The sequence below is a fragment of the Limulus polyphemus genome, unplaced genomic scaffold (genome assembly GCF_000517525.1).
Source record: "Limulus polyphemus unplaced genomic scaffold, Limulus_polyphemus-2.1.2 Scaffold1224, whole genome shotgun sequence".
Taxonomy (NCBI): Eukaryota; Metazoa; Arthropoda; class Merostomata; order Xiphosura; family Limulidae; genus Limulus; species Limulus polyphemus.
In genome coordinates, this window is record NW_013666834.1 from 111,434 (window position 1) to 124,706 (window position 13,273).

Genomic DNA, 13,273 nt, shown 5'->3' on the forward strand with positions numbered 1-13,273 from the left:
ATTGAATGGTAATTTATAATCAGTCACAAGAACGTCGAATCTGAATCACTTGAAAAAAACACGGGGGTGCTTAACTTTTTTCCAGGTGTATATTAATTTTTTTTGTATGTAAATAAACATACACATTTAAAATAAATGCACCGGTATTAATAATTATATGATTATCACTGCTAAATTTTTCAACAAAAAAAATAATTGACCCGCGATCAGAAAAGGTTGCCGACCACTGGTCTACTTTATAGTGATGAGAAGAAGATCATCTACAACTGTTTTGGCCAGCTCCATCCAAAGTCATCAGATTTCAGCAGTAGTTCTAGAGTCTTCTCTTTCTCAATTGTCCTCAGTGGGACAGCGGTAAGTCTTCGGATTTACAACGCTAAAATCAGGGGTTCGATTCCCCTCGGTAGACACAGCAGATAGCCCGATGTGGCTTTGCTATAAAAAAACACTATTTCTCGCTCCCAGGGATAATCTCCATAAAGCATGAAAGTCACTTTACATGGACTTGACTGATATCTTCACTGCCTGTTAGTTATAATCCTTTGAGATGTTTCTAAGGGACTTCACCAATAACTCTCACACAACTCGCTAAAGATGATGATGCAGAGGGTCATTGGAGTCGCTGCAACGAGATAAAGGTGGAGCTTATGTGTCCTTTACACGTACCTATACACCACTCTCCCGATTAGACTTTCCTTGCTGAGTGGACTTTCCTGGGGTACTTTTCGCATTAAGCAGCTTGTCACAGACATCCTTCAGACCGTGATTCCATTGGATGTATTGTATGCCCAAATCTTGTTCTTATGTTGGTGCCATTCTTTTCATCCTTCTGATAGGCAGGTAGCATAACAATAAGTCTTTAGAAGGTTTCTAGTTCGACTCAGGTTTCACCTGTGGCTGTTTTCACAATATACTTTTTCTTTAGCTACCTCGTAAAAGAGGATAGATTTACAATAATTAAAATATTCTTGTGTGTGTATATATATATATTATTGATTTATTAATAGCAAATGTGCTATACCAGCGGTTCCAAACCTTTTCACCACCAAGGACTCCTCTTTTATTATTTTTTACCCACGGATCCCATGAATAATTAACTTGTTTTTCCATTTTTCACTATCAAATAAAAGACATATATAACTGAGTGTGCAATTAAAAGAACAGCAGAATTAAAAAACTTGTTTAATGAGATGGTATTATCTTCGCGGACCCCCAATGGTCTGGTGACCACAGGTTGGGAATCACTGTGCTATACTAATATGAATGTAACTGCAAATTCACTTTTTTTAAACCAAGGTGTTGATTTTTTTAACGTAGTGATGAGAAAGAAAAAATAGTTCGATTTTAATTTTCATATGATTTTTCTTCGGACAGAGAGTCAAACTAAAATAAATTTAATAATTAAGAAGAAGCTCTCCCAAACTCAGTTATTTCACACCATAGCTAATTGGAACCATAAATGTGTACCCGAAGAAGGCTAATTGCTGATCTAGGATTTATTAATTTTGATAGAAAGGGAAAATTGTATTCACGAAATTTCAACTATAAATCTGCTTCTGATTGAAAAGAGAAAATATATTCATTTTTATCATTGTCTATTTTTAATACCAAAAGAAACTGTATTCCTTCGAAGATCAACAGAAATAATGTATGGATACTGTTGTAATTTATTCTATCCTTGGATGTGTTCGTTTAAATTATCGAGTGAAAATAATGCAAAGTTCAGTCCATGTAACAATTGCAAGTTACTATATTTTTTCTTAACGTTTGCTGCAGGCTACTTTCACTTTGACACAAGTTCTAGGACTAAGTTCACAAACAATGTTTCAACATAAATTCCAAGACTGCGGTAAGTACGCCTAACTTACTCGGCTTTTAAAGATAAACAAAGACATACCCCAACAAATAACGGAAGGGCAGCAGAGCCGTAAATAGATAAGTTTGGCCAACTAAACAATAGGCACCATGTTGTTACCCATTGTGAGTCTCGAGTGTACCTGTCATCTATCTACAGGGAACGGCTTTGTTTACCTTAGACTTGAGTTAGTTTTACTTAATAATTGATTAATTTAAATGGTTGAATTTACTTAATTTAATTTGTTAAAGTTTCACACCAAAAGTAATGTAATTGTGAAAATAAGAATTAATTGCCGATTAACTGCCAGTTAACTAAATGAAGTTTGTCTTGTGTTTGATAAACAAGTAAACTAATTAATTTGTGCTGGAAATCCGGGTATGGTTTCCAATTATTGGGAAATAACTCCCTGACCTCATAACTTCAATTGATCAAACAGTACATAAGACAGAAATCAGTCATTTTCATATAAGTTAAAATTAATCGATTTTTCTGTTTGTTCAATTCAAATGCACCTTCCTTATGTTAATAATAATAATAATATTGATAATTTAATAATTACAGTTTTGAATTTAAATAACATACCAAGTTAATTGACCCATATCTGATTTTCCTCTACCATAGAAACCTCTAAAGCTGAGGGACAACGAAAGCCAGGGCATTAAGAAAGTGTAGCACCTTTACAAGAATTTAGTTTTCAAATTAACAAAACAAATAAATAAATAACATAGAAATGTAATGATAAATGTATCAATTATTTATGTGAACCACAAACGGTTTACGTAAAAGCTGACAATTTTCTTTCTTCCAATAGTGATTAATTGCAATGATATAATATAGTTATATATGCATAATTAATACTCTATTAAAGTTTTAAGTATGCGATAGGAACAATTAGACCATTACAGAATTGCTTAATGAACAGCTGACATACTGCAAATGTACAAACTACAGTCGTTTTCAATGTTAGTCACGAAGGGAGTATTTTAAACATGAAAGTAGCTCAAAACAATTGAACAAGAAGTAAGATATGATGTACCTTATAAATGACCTTCTTAGTAAATACAGAGTATGGCGATACTTACATCTAAAAAATCAACATTACATTAACATATGAAATAAGATGTTTTTTTAAGGAAACTTTATTTTCTGAGTGATTGTCTTTGTTTATTTACAGCTTCTAAACATCTTGAGCACGAATTCTTCATTTTCACACTTTGGCAATGCGGTAACCGACTACGTTGTACAGACTGCTTGGCTAAGTACTGAGCTGGAAGACAGTTTCTCAATTGTTGAATTAACTGGGTCATCGTAGGTAGCTTCGTGTTGCAAAGGTGCTGTTGGTTGATCATTAAATTCTGCTAAGAAGCTTTAGTTGTCCTCCAAGTAATTACCATTTGATGGGCACTTGAGAAATTGAACAGCTGTAGTGATCTTTAGGTCCTGGCAAAATTCTAAAGCTGTTGGAACTGGAGTTTTCATTTGGATGCAGCCAGTTAAGTTCTCCAGACAATATTGTTACAGGCCTGGCATGGCCAGGTGGCTAGGGAGCTCGACTCTCAATCTGCGGGTCACGGGTTCGAATCCCCATCCCACCAAACATGCTCGCCCTTTCAGCCTCAGGGGCGTGATAATGTGATGGTCAATCCCACTATTCGTTGGTAAAAGTGTAGCCCAAGAGTTGGTGGTGAGTGATGATGACTATCTACCTTCCCTCTAGTCTTACACTGCTAGATTAGGGACAGCTGGCACAGATAGCCCTCGTGTAGCATTGTGCAAAATTCAAAACAAACAAACAATCTTGTGACCCAATGCTATAAGCTCAGCTTGTAGGTCCATGATTTAAGTTATGTACAGGCTTCAAGAATCCTTTGTCTCCAATAAATATGTTTGAAAACACCCAAATAGCTGATTCGAGATATGAAATAGTCTTCTCATACGCTTTTTATTGAACTTGCTCGGAGCCATGATGGGATGTCTGCTTGACATTAAGCCAAACCATCTGTTCACAAATTTGATGAACCATGCAATCGTGAGATGTGCTGTGTCGTATCCTTCTCAGTAAATCAAATAGCACAGTCCAGAATTTACAGAGTGACTAAATAAGTTGAAAACACTTGACACTCTCATTTTGTCAAAATGGGAAGGGCTGACAAATAGCCTTGGTAAGCTTGGGGAAAAGTTTCAGGTCTTTGTCCTCTCGTAAAATAGTCCAGACTTACCTTATAGGATGGTGATTCAAACCTGTTAACAACTTGATTGGGCAATGTGATCACTTTTCTATTCACAAGAGCTGCCTTCATGTTTTTCACAACATGGGCACATCAACAATTTTGGTATCTTATTAACAGCCCTACTATATTTTGAGCAAATCACCCCAAACTTTGCTAAAGAGCAAGATTTGCACTGCCCATATCAGATGTGGTGGAACTGACATGAAGCCCAATCCCTTGTGTTCACTTAATGATTTTAATGATAAATGGCTTGAGAGACATTCCATCAGCATAAGTATGCCACTGTATGTTTCCATCATGTTGTCACCCCTCCAAGCATAACTACAGGAGCATTTGTTGGTTCAGCTCTATGGCATGGCAAGGTGACATCTCCTCGCAGACAGCTGAAGTTCTTGTCCTGTTGTAGTTCTGCCTGGAATAAAATCTTTTCAAGAGTTTAACAGCATTCTTTTCTGTAATTTTTATCAATGTTACTTTCAACTGTAGAAAGTTAAACACCTCATCAAGAATACCTGGTCCCATGGAAATGACTTCAAACTTCCTCCTCGGTGACCTCATTGATGGCAGGGGTTGATTCTGTGAGAGGAGTAACTTATAACCAGCTACCCCACGAGTGAAACGTAGCTGAAAGCCCTTCTTTGCAGCCTCATTTGACCATTTTACGCCGTGAGTGCTCACACAACTCAGCTTTTCGAGTTGATCAGGATTATAGACTTTTGTTATATTTCCTTCTTGAGTCTTTTCCTGTCTAAGCAGCTTTCTCTTCTGTCTCCGCTCCTTGGCCAGTATTTTATGCAGTTGTTCAATGCTGTTTTGCAGTAAAGTCATTTCATTTTTGTTTTACAAATTCCCAACAGCACTTGAGTCATGCAATGGAGTGGTAGCATCGTATAGGGCCGAATTCCTGGCTTGATCTTCAATACCAAGAAGATACACATCTACATTCTGACCACCTTCGTCTTATATAAAATGAAAAAGTAAAGAAAAAATGGCGAGAAACATATATAGTAAAAGGTTGATAGAATCCATCTTCTTCTAAAATTACTTTGTTAACTTACATTGCTATCCTCTTATTCATTTTTATATTTTGATATGAGGATTAATTGTACTCAACTTTTCCCTACATTGAAGAATGCTTTAACTAGAGAAAACAACAGAACTAGAGGAAATAAGGAGTTAATTTCCCTCATGCGTTAGATATTATTTCTAACAGTCAAAGATACATATACTAGCATGTCAGCATTCTGTATTTTAATTACCGTATTAGTCATATCTAAATGGCAGTGCACACTCTTTGATTATAAAGGGGAGGGGTGAGACCTCACAGCTATCATAACTAAAAGAATCTATTGGTTGTGAGCAATCTTCATCTTCAATGACCTATTATAGCAGGAATGTTCAAGCTATATGCTATTGCTTGGATTGTTTGGTTCTTCATTATCATCTATTCGACGTCTCTTACAAGGAGGTTTACAACTCTTTACTATCTGGGTAGAAGTAAAGGCAAACTGTGATGGCAACGCATTTGGTTTGAGGAGCTTCTTGATGTTATCAGCTATTCCAATTTCATATTGGGCCTCATTAAAACGGTATTACAGGGAATCAAATATTTACATAAATTCCAAAGGAAGATTTGAAATAAATAAAGAGATACAATATCTAATTTAACACAAAAACGAAAAATAACGAAGAAAAACTAGGTTCACTCACCGAACACAAAAAAAGAGTTATCATTTGCTTTAGAGTTTTCACGACGAACTTTTATTTCCCATTTCCGTCTGCGTTCTGGATCTCGAGGAAACCTATGCGCCATCTTTCCACATCCAGATCGGTTTGAACAGCTCCAAGTTGAACAGCACGGCATATTTTCTACAGGAATTACACGAATTGCAAATCAAATGTTGCTTAGGGTGTTCAATAAACTGGGAAACGTGGGCACCTTGTTGTCACGTGAGCGCGTTCTACCCAATCATATTCCTACTCGATTGAAACCAGGTTGACCAAACTATATTTATGACTCAGAGGGCAGAATAGATTTGATAGCTTTCACTGAATTAATTTACTGACACTGAACTAATTTCTCTTTAACAATCAGCGCACTAAATACTTCACAGAATTCACGTTTATTGAACTAACTGCCCATTCATTACTCAGTATTCGTATCTATAATTAATGTATCAATCTAGATATTAGTCGATGTTTCTCAATTATTACATCATCATTACGATTAGCAGCTTCCTATATTAAACATCTAAATTAAAACACTGAAAGTATAACGTATAACAATACAAATTATAGTATGTGATATTAATGCTCGAGGGAGCGATTTATTGGTCTAGTTTAATAAAACATAAAATAAATAAAATTAAACGATCGTATTTGAACTATCTCTATATGTTTCAACCGGGCTACCCAGTCATTCTCAGCTGAACTGTAAATTTAAAAACAAAACAAAAACCTTTACTGTTTTTCTGAGGAAAAGTGGGTAGCCCAGTTGAAACATGTACAGATGATGTAAATCTAATCATTATATTTTATTTATTTGATGTTTTATTAAATTATTATGATAAATCACGCACTCGTGGATTAAATAGAGTGTTATCAATTTAACCACTTATAAGCAGCACAAATATTATTTAATTAAGGACTTTGTAGTATGTGATGTTTTGTATAAGTAGCAGACTGTGTGTGGGAACAAATCACGACACATACAAAGCTCAACGTATTTAGCTCCAAACTCTGAATGTATTAATTATTTTGAAAGTGCAATGTCCACTTAACCATTATCAACATATTCTCTTTTGCTTTCACTCATGGCTATGTTTTCATTTTATACCGGACGTTAAAAAATTAGACTAGGAGAAAACAACTTTTATTTTATTGTTTTAAGAAAATAAAAATCGTCCATGTGATGTAAGTTTAATTTCAATGCAGTAAAATATATTCATTATAATAAAAATACACAAGTTGATAAAGGGAGATTAAATATGGCGCGGCATTCCAGAGTTTCGAGTTTTCCGCGACTGCGCGTGAACGTGGCAAGGTAAAGACCTATCATAAGAGAGATTCATCGAAGTTTGCATGACGCGTTATATGAGATGCAACTTCCTGAGTGGCGCGCGCTGTTTGTGGTGTTTTATCGTAATGGTTAGAAAGATTAAGCCTCTTCAGGTAGGAGAGGGTTTATTTTAAAACTATCGATTGAGGCTTTTCTCGTGTAATGCATATGGTTTACTTGTAAAGTTTCCTTGCACGCTCCTGGCTTATGATAATCATTTATAATCAAGGGCACTTTGTCTTACGTATGTTTTTCTCATAGTATAATTATTTAAATTTTCACTTTCACTTAACTCTAATGTATACCACTACTACTGAGTACTACTGTACTAGGCTAACTTCTAATTCTATTATTATTAATACTTAAATTTAAATTAAGATCCCGTATCGCAGACCGAAGCTAGGAAGAAAACGCAGTCCTATTAATACTAGTTCTCGCTACTACTACACTACTAGTACTAGAGTAATACTAATAGTGAGTACTATTAAATTTAAAGTATTATGTTTATAAAGCCTATAAGTATAACTATAGTATACTCTATGTATAAGTTATATCCCATACCTAATTATATTGAGTTAGGCTTAAAAATCCAACGAGTAATGCTAAGTTAGTCGTAACTGCTTTTTATTTTCTATATTCAGCTTGAATTTTAACAGTCCTACTACATGTTAATTTTCATTAATTCGTATTGAGTTAGCACAGTATCGTAAGAATAAAGTAACATTAACGATTGATTACTAAGTCAAATATAGGATTGTAACTTTTTGGTTTATTACTAGTGCTACTGCCACTGTTATTATTATAACTACAAGATAAATAAAAAATTGGGAATTTAAAAACCTACAAATATGGATTGTAAAAAATAAGCAAACAACTTTTAACAAGGCTGGAGATACTATAGACATTATTTGCTCAAACTACAAATTCCTATTTTGACTCTACTAAATGTAATTTTAGTTAACAGCAAGGAGTAAAATAGGGATTTGTAGTTTGAATAAATTATGTCTACAGTATCTCCAGCCTTGTTTCCTAACTTTTTTATGATCTCTATTTGCAGGTTTTTAAATTCCCAATTTTTTGTTTATCTTATTTGATGGCTTTTTTTTATGTTCAACTTTGGGCAAAGAATTACTTGATATGGTAGCTAGCTTATATGGTTCATAATGATTTTCTGTAGCTATTGACTATTTGATCACATTAGTACATGATATAAAATGTTAAGCTGCAGCTGTAGATTGTCATGGAGATTTGTTTGGGAATATAGTGAGCATTTATAGTTTCTGCATAACTAAATTCTATATATGAATTATGATGCATAGCAATGGGTAAATATATGCCTAGTCTAAGACACAACCCCCACTAAGCACATATAAAATTTTACCAGTAGAAAAGTAGCCTTTTCAAGCAAAACCTATATGTCTAAAACATCACTTTAAATAAACCTACATGTCATTTAAAGTAATTATTTTATGAAAGTGTGTAATAAAATTTAATATTATGTGTGTATATATATATATATATTACTCCTCCACTTCATACGTAATAGGGGTTGGTTCCCCAAAGACACTGACTGTATAGTGTACAAAACATTGACTATCTACATGTTACAGTCATCTAATATTCATTGATTATTGGTTGGTAATTTCTGTTTCACCTTGTACTTAAACTTTTTAAAGGAACACCAGATATTTGTAAGAAAGCTAACTTCAAGGTGTAATACTAACATTGTGTACACTGGAATTATAATGTTTTTAGCTTATGTAACAGTAAAATTTGGAAGAAAAAAAATTGACTTTTCAATGCCCCTACAACCTTTGCAGTACCTTATTTAATATTCTACAAAAGGTTTGGGTGCAATATACCAAACTGTTTTTGTTGTAGGTTGGCTAGAGAATAATAATACTAATTATAAAGAGCCATTTTGAGCAGAATTTCTTTTCCTTATTTTACATACTTAGCAGTCAATAGTAAAGGTTTTAAAGTGTTGTTTGAGCTGAATCTTTACTGTTTAAAGTGCTTTTTGCCAGAACATTCTATTAGGGTTTTGTTCAGTTCTTTGCAATCACAATTATGAACCGCTATAGTGGTTCATGATATTGGGGTTTTCAAGTTAAGGCTCAAGTCAGAGGAAGTCTAACTCTTAGCTTTAATACTAATATTTACTAAATTTGCATCAATACTAAAAGTTAACAGGTGTAATATTAGCAATTAGTACAAAATTGATTGAAAAGCAAGTCATAGGATTAGACAATTTACCATTACGTTAATTTCCATTATAATTTAAAATATATTTCCATTTTCAAATTTCTCAGGCCAACCTTCTTTTATATACTTATTGTTGGGCCATTTTACAAACATTACTTGTGCATAAAGAATTTAAAAAGCTGTATAGAAAATATAAGGTGTCAAAAGTTTGTGTTACCAGGGGACTAAATCTCAGAATGCACAAACATTTGGTTTGCAAAAAACAACAACATGGGGCAGAGTACTACGGGAATATAAATAGACAAGTCTTATTGCAGTTGCCCAGGCAATCATTGCATCAGTAAATGAGAAGCTATATGAGCATTTTGTTTAGAAATAACTGACAAAAAAAATAAAGGCAAGTTCCATATTTTGTCTTGAGGTACTTCAGAAAAATGAATAATATTGTGGAAGATAGTAATACTTCAATATTAGAATAATGTTGTGCATTATATGAAGATAATCACTGTCAAACACACAAAATACCCATTTCTGGTCTAGTTAATATCCCATTAAAACTGTAGAATCTTTAGTAAGTAACATTTGGCCTTAATGTTATTCGAATAATATATCTTATGTTTAAACACAGGACTTTGGTTTGGAGCACAAAGGGATGAACATTATTCTGGGAATAAGCATGTGTTAAATCTTGTCCTGTGTGACTTTTAAGGCCACATATCTACCAATTCATATGGAGTTTGGGAAAATTAAATTGTTTATCACCAATATACTGCAGATTTTTTTGTGAAAGCTCTCAAACTCTGCGAGATAAATCTTCTCTGTATTGCACTTTTGCACTAAGTTCAAATTCTAGCATGCTACTCCATGTTGTCATTGTTTTGAATGCGAAAGTTCATACACACACACACACACACACACACATATGTCAAATGTTTGTTGTTGCTGCAGTCATTCTGTTGTTCATCATTAGCTATATCTGTAAATGATTTTTAAAAATGTTGATAAAAAATCACTTTTCTCCAGCTAAATCTAATTCACACCATAACAGTTATTATTCATAGAATTTTGGTAATATAAATGGTGTCTCAACCACTGATGTGTCTTTTGTATCTGGGCTGGCCTGATGAAATCTGGTAATGAATTAAAGACCCCATTGGCACTGGATAAAGCAGATATAGTGTGGATTGATATATTGTTAAATGTTCTTCTTTACTTTCATTCCCCAGTTGGTAAATTCATAATATAGAGCCTGGTTTGGATAATAGGCCCACCCCAGTACTTTTTTAAGTAATTTACAAATTGTAAGCCTACATTCATTTTTCATTTTAATTACAATTGAACAAGATGTATTTCTCTTTGTAGCAATTAATTTTCATCGATGAATTTGGTACAAGGAGGGGATTAACCTAAACTGTAGGAAGTAAATCAGTTGTTACAAAAAGAATATTTTGTTTAATTGTAATTTAAAAAAAAGAGGGCTTGTGAAGGCTTAAAATTTGTTGAAATCACAAAAATATGGGGTAAGCCATTATTATTCCTACCATTCAGAGACCCATGTTTTGAAGGTGTAGTAAATATTGTGTGACATATCAATTCTATTGTGAGAAAAAAATGCATTTCGGACTTCAAAACGTCAAGAAATAGTATTAAAAAAATTTAGTGCCTTGTAGCTATACTTTTCCGAAACATTTAATTCCTTGTTTGAAATCTAAATATTTAAAACATAAAGGTTAATTTTATTGAAACAGAGTCCAATGGACCTTTCTTTATTGTGGAATAAAAGTAAAAAAGCATTAAATCATTGCAAAGTTATTTTTTATGTATGGTATTTGAATTTTTCTTTTACCGACCACAAAGAATCTGTGTTTAAATAGGATTTAAAGTAGATGATATTTAATATACTGTAATATTCAGCATGCAAGCTGTTTAAAATGCTAAAAATAAATTTGAAGCTCAGTCTGTCATTCATTTCACCACCTGTCAGTTAAGTTATTTAGAAATTTCACTTTGTATGGCATGTATGTAAAAAGGAAAATGGGAAAGATCAAACCTAATACAAAGTTTCAAAATCCTTTGTTTGTGTTCACTTCTGCTAGGAGCATTTAATATTTTTCATTCATGAAGTGAGTGGATTCACAAGAAAGTGGATTATTTTCTATAGCGTATGAGTAGTTGTTTTACAGTTTGCCAAAATGGCCAATTACTTTTATGTTCCCAGTTGCAATTCAGGGAGTTATAAGGCTAGAAATTCTATGAAATGTTTATGGATGAGTGTTGCATCTTTCTGTCATCTTCAAGTGAAGAAAGATAAGCAGAAAGAGAGAGAGAAGTTGGTGATCATGTTTGATTAGGAGAGATATTATGTGTTTATTGAATTTGTTCAGTGTATTTTAAAGATGGTAGGTCAACAAAAGATAATGTAGTCCCCATCTTCTTGTCATACAGTACATGGGGTGGAAATGTCAATTATCAGATGCCTAGGGTTGTTTATGATTGTTTGATTATACGAAAAGCTGATCTAGAATATGTGGACCAGGATTATGCATTTGGTCAAAGGGAGAGCATATCTCTAAAGTTACTGGTTACAATGTGATAAGATATTCAGTATACTATAGTTGATATCCAGCATCAGTAATCCTGGGACCTATTGAGTCCAATTATGTTTTGCATATATATATGTGTGTGTGTGTGTGATACATGATGTAACTACAGAGTTTTCATATTATTGATATAATGCTTAAAATTTAAATCTCTGTTAACCACCTGGATATGGGTAATTAAAAGTTCATGTTGACATTTCTACAGTGTTACATTCTAAATTTAATTAAATTATTTTATTACCAATGTATGTTGATAAACTTGGCATTAAAATGTAGTTAATAAATTTAATATTATACAAGTTCTAATTTCTCAGTTTTGAAAGGAAATGTTTAAATTAGTTCTTAATCATCACCTTTTCTGTATCACGTGACATATGTTTGCTCTACATTGCACAATTTAAATATATCCACCCCATTTGAGTTCTGAGTTTTAATGCAAACTTGTAGATATTACTGAGATATAATTCAACATTATAGCTTCCAATCATTGTGTTTCACTTAGGTATAAACCAGGAAGTCCAACCCACATGCTATGCCCTCCTATCATATACTGTCTTTGAAAAAATCTCAATAATTCCCTCTTAAATTTGCTTACAAATTGTTTGTAACCAATAGAATGAGAAAATTTTAATCTATTAGCTCAACCAGCTAAGGAAATTACTTTAATACACTTATAGCTTAGGAAGCCAGTTAAATTATAATAGTTGTAAACATTGTATACTTTGGGCATTTTGTCTTATAAATTGAATATCTGAAATAAATAAAAATTCATTAAAGTACTAAACAACCCAAGCAAAAATTAGGGTTAACTCTTATTAACACATCGAGTCTTTGCTGCAAAAAATACAAGACCTACATGTAAATACTAAATTTCTTGCTTTTTATATATTTCTTAATTATTGTTATAAAAGTAATTAAAATATAAAAAATAGAAAATTTCTAAGTTGGATAAGAAAATATAAATAAAAAAAAGATTTCTCTAAGCTATGAATGCAAGAAGATTGCAGTTTACATAATTTAGTACTTTAACCTAAGCTTTGTGTCATTAGGTGATTTCTAGCTTGTTAAGTGGGTTTAGTAGTTAGACACAGGGTAATAAAACAATAAAATTAAATAAAAACAGATGTAAACTGTTTTGAGCCTGAGGCTGTTTGGTTAAATGATTTGTTCACATCAGACAAAGTTTAAATTTGTTGAAAAATATAGTTTTTCACCTGGGCAAAATTCTGGTATTCACAGTTTCAATCTCTCTTACTTCATAATCATCAACAGCAGTTACTTTTAAATTAGGGAAGAAACATTTCAAGTAAATTTTATCAGT

General features: G+C 32.9%; 1 protein-coding gene across 1 annotated transcript in view; it reads left to right on the forward strand.

Annotated features, from left to right (window-relative positions):
- Positions 1-7,210: 7,210 nt before the first annotated feature.
- LOC106462681 (protein lin-54 homolog) overlaps positions 7,211-13,273 on the forward strand; it is a 49,486-nt gene continuing 43,423 nt past the window's right edge. The window contains exon 1 of the mRNA XM_022390008.1: positions 7,211-7,260. The gene's annotated coding sequence lies outside the window, so the exon portion shown is untranslated. The remainder of the gene's footprint in view (positions 7,261-13,273) is intronic.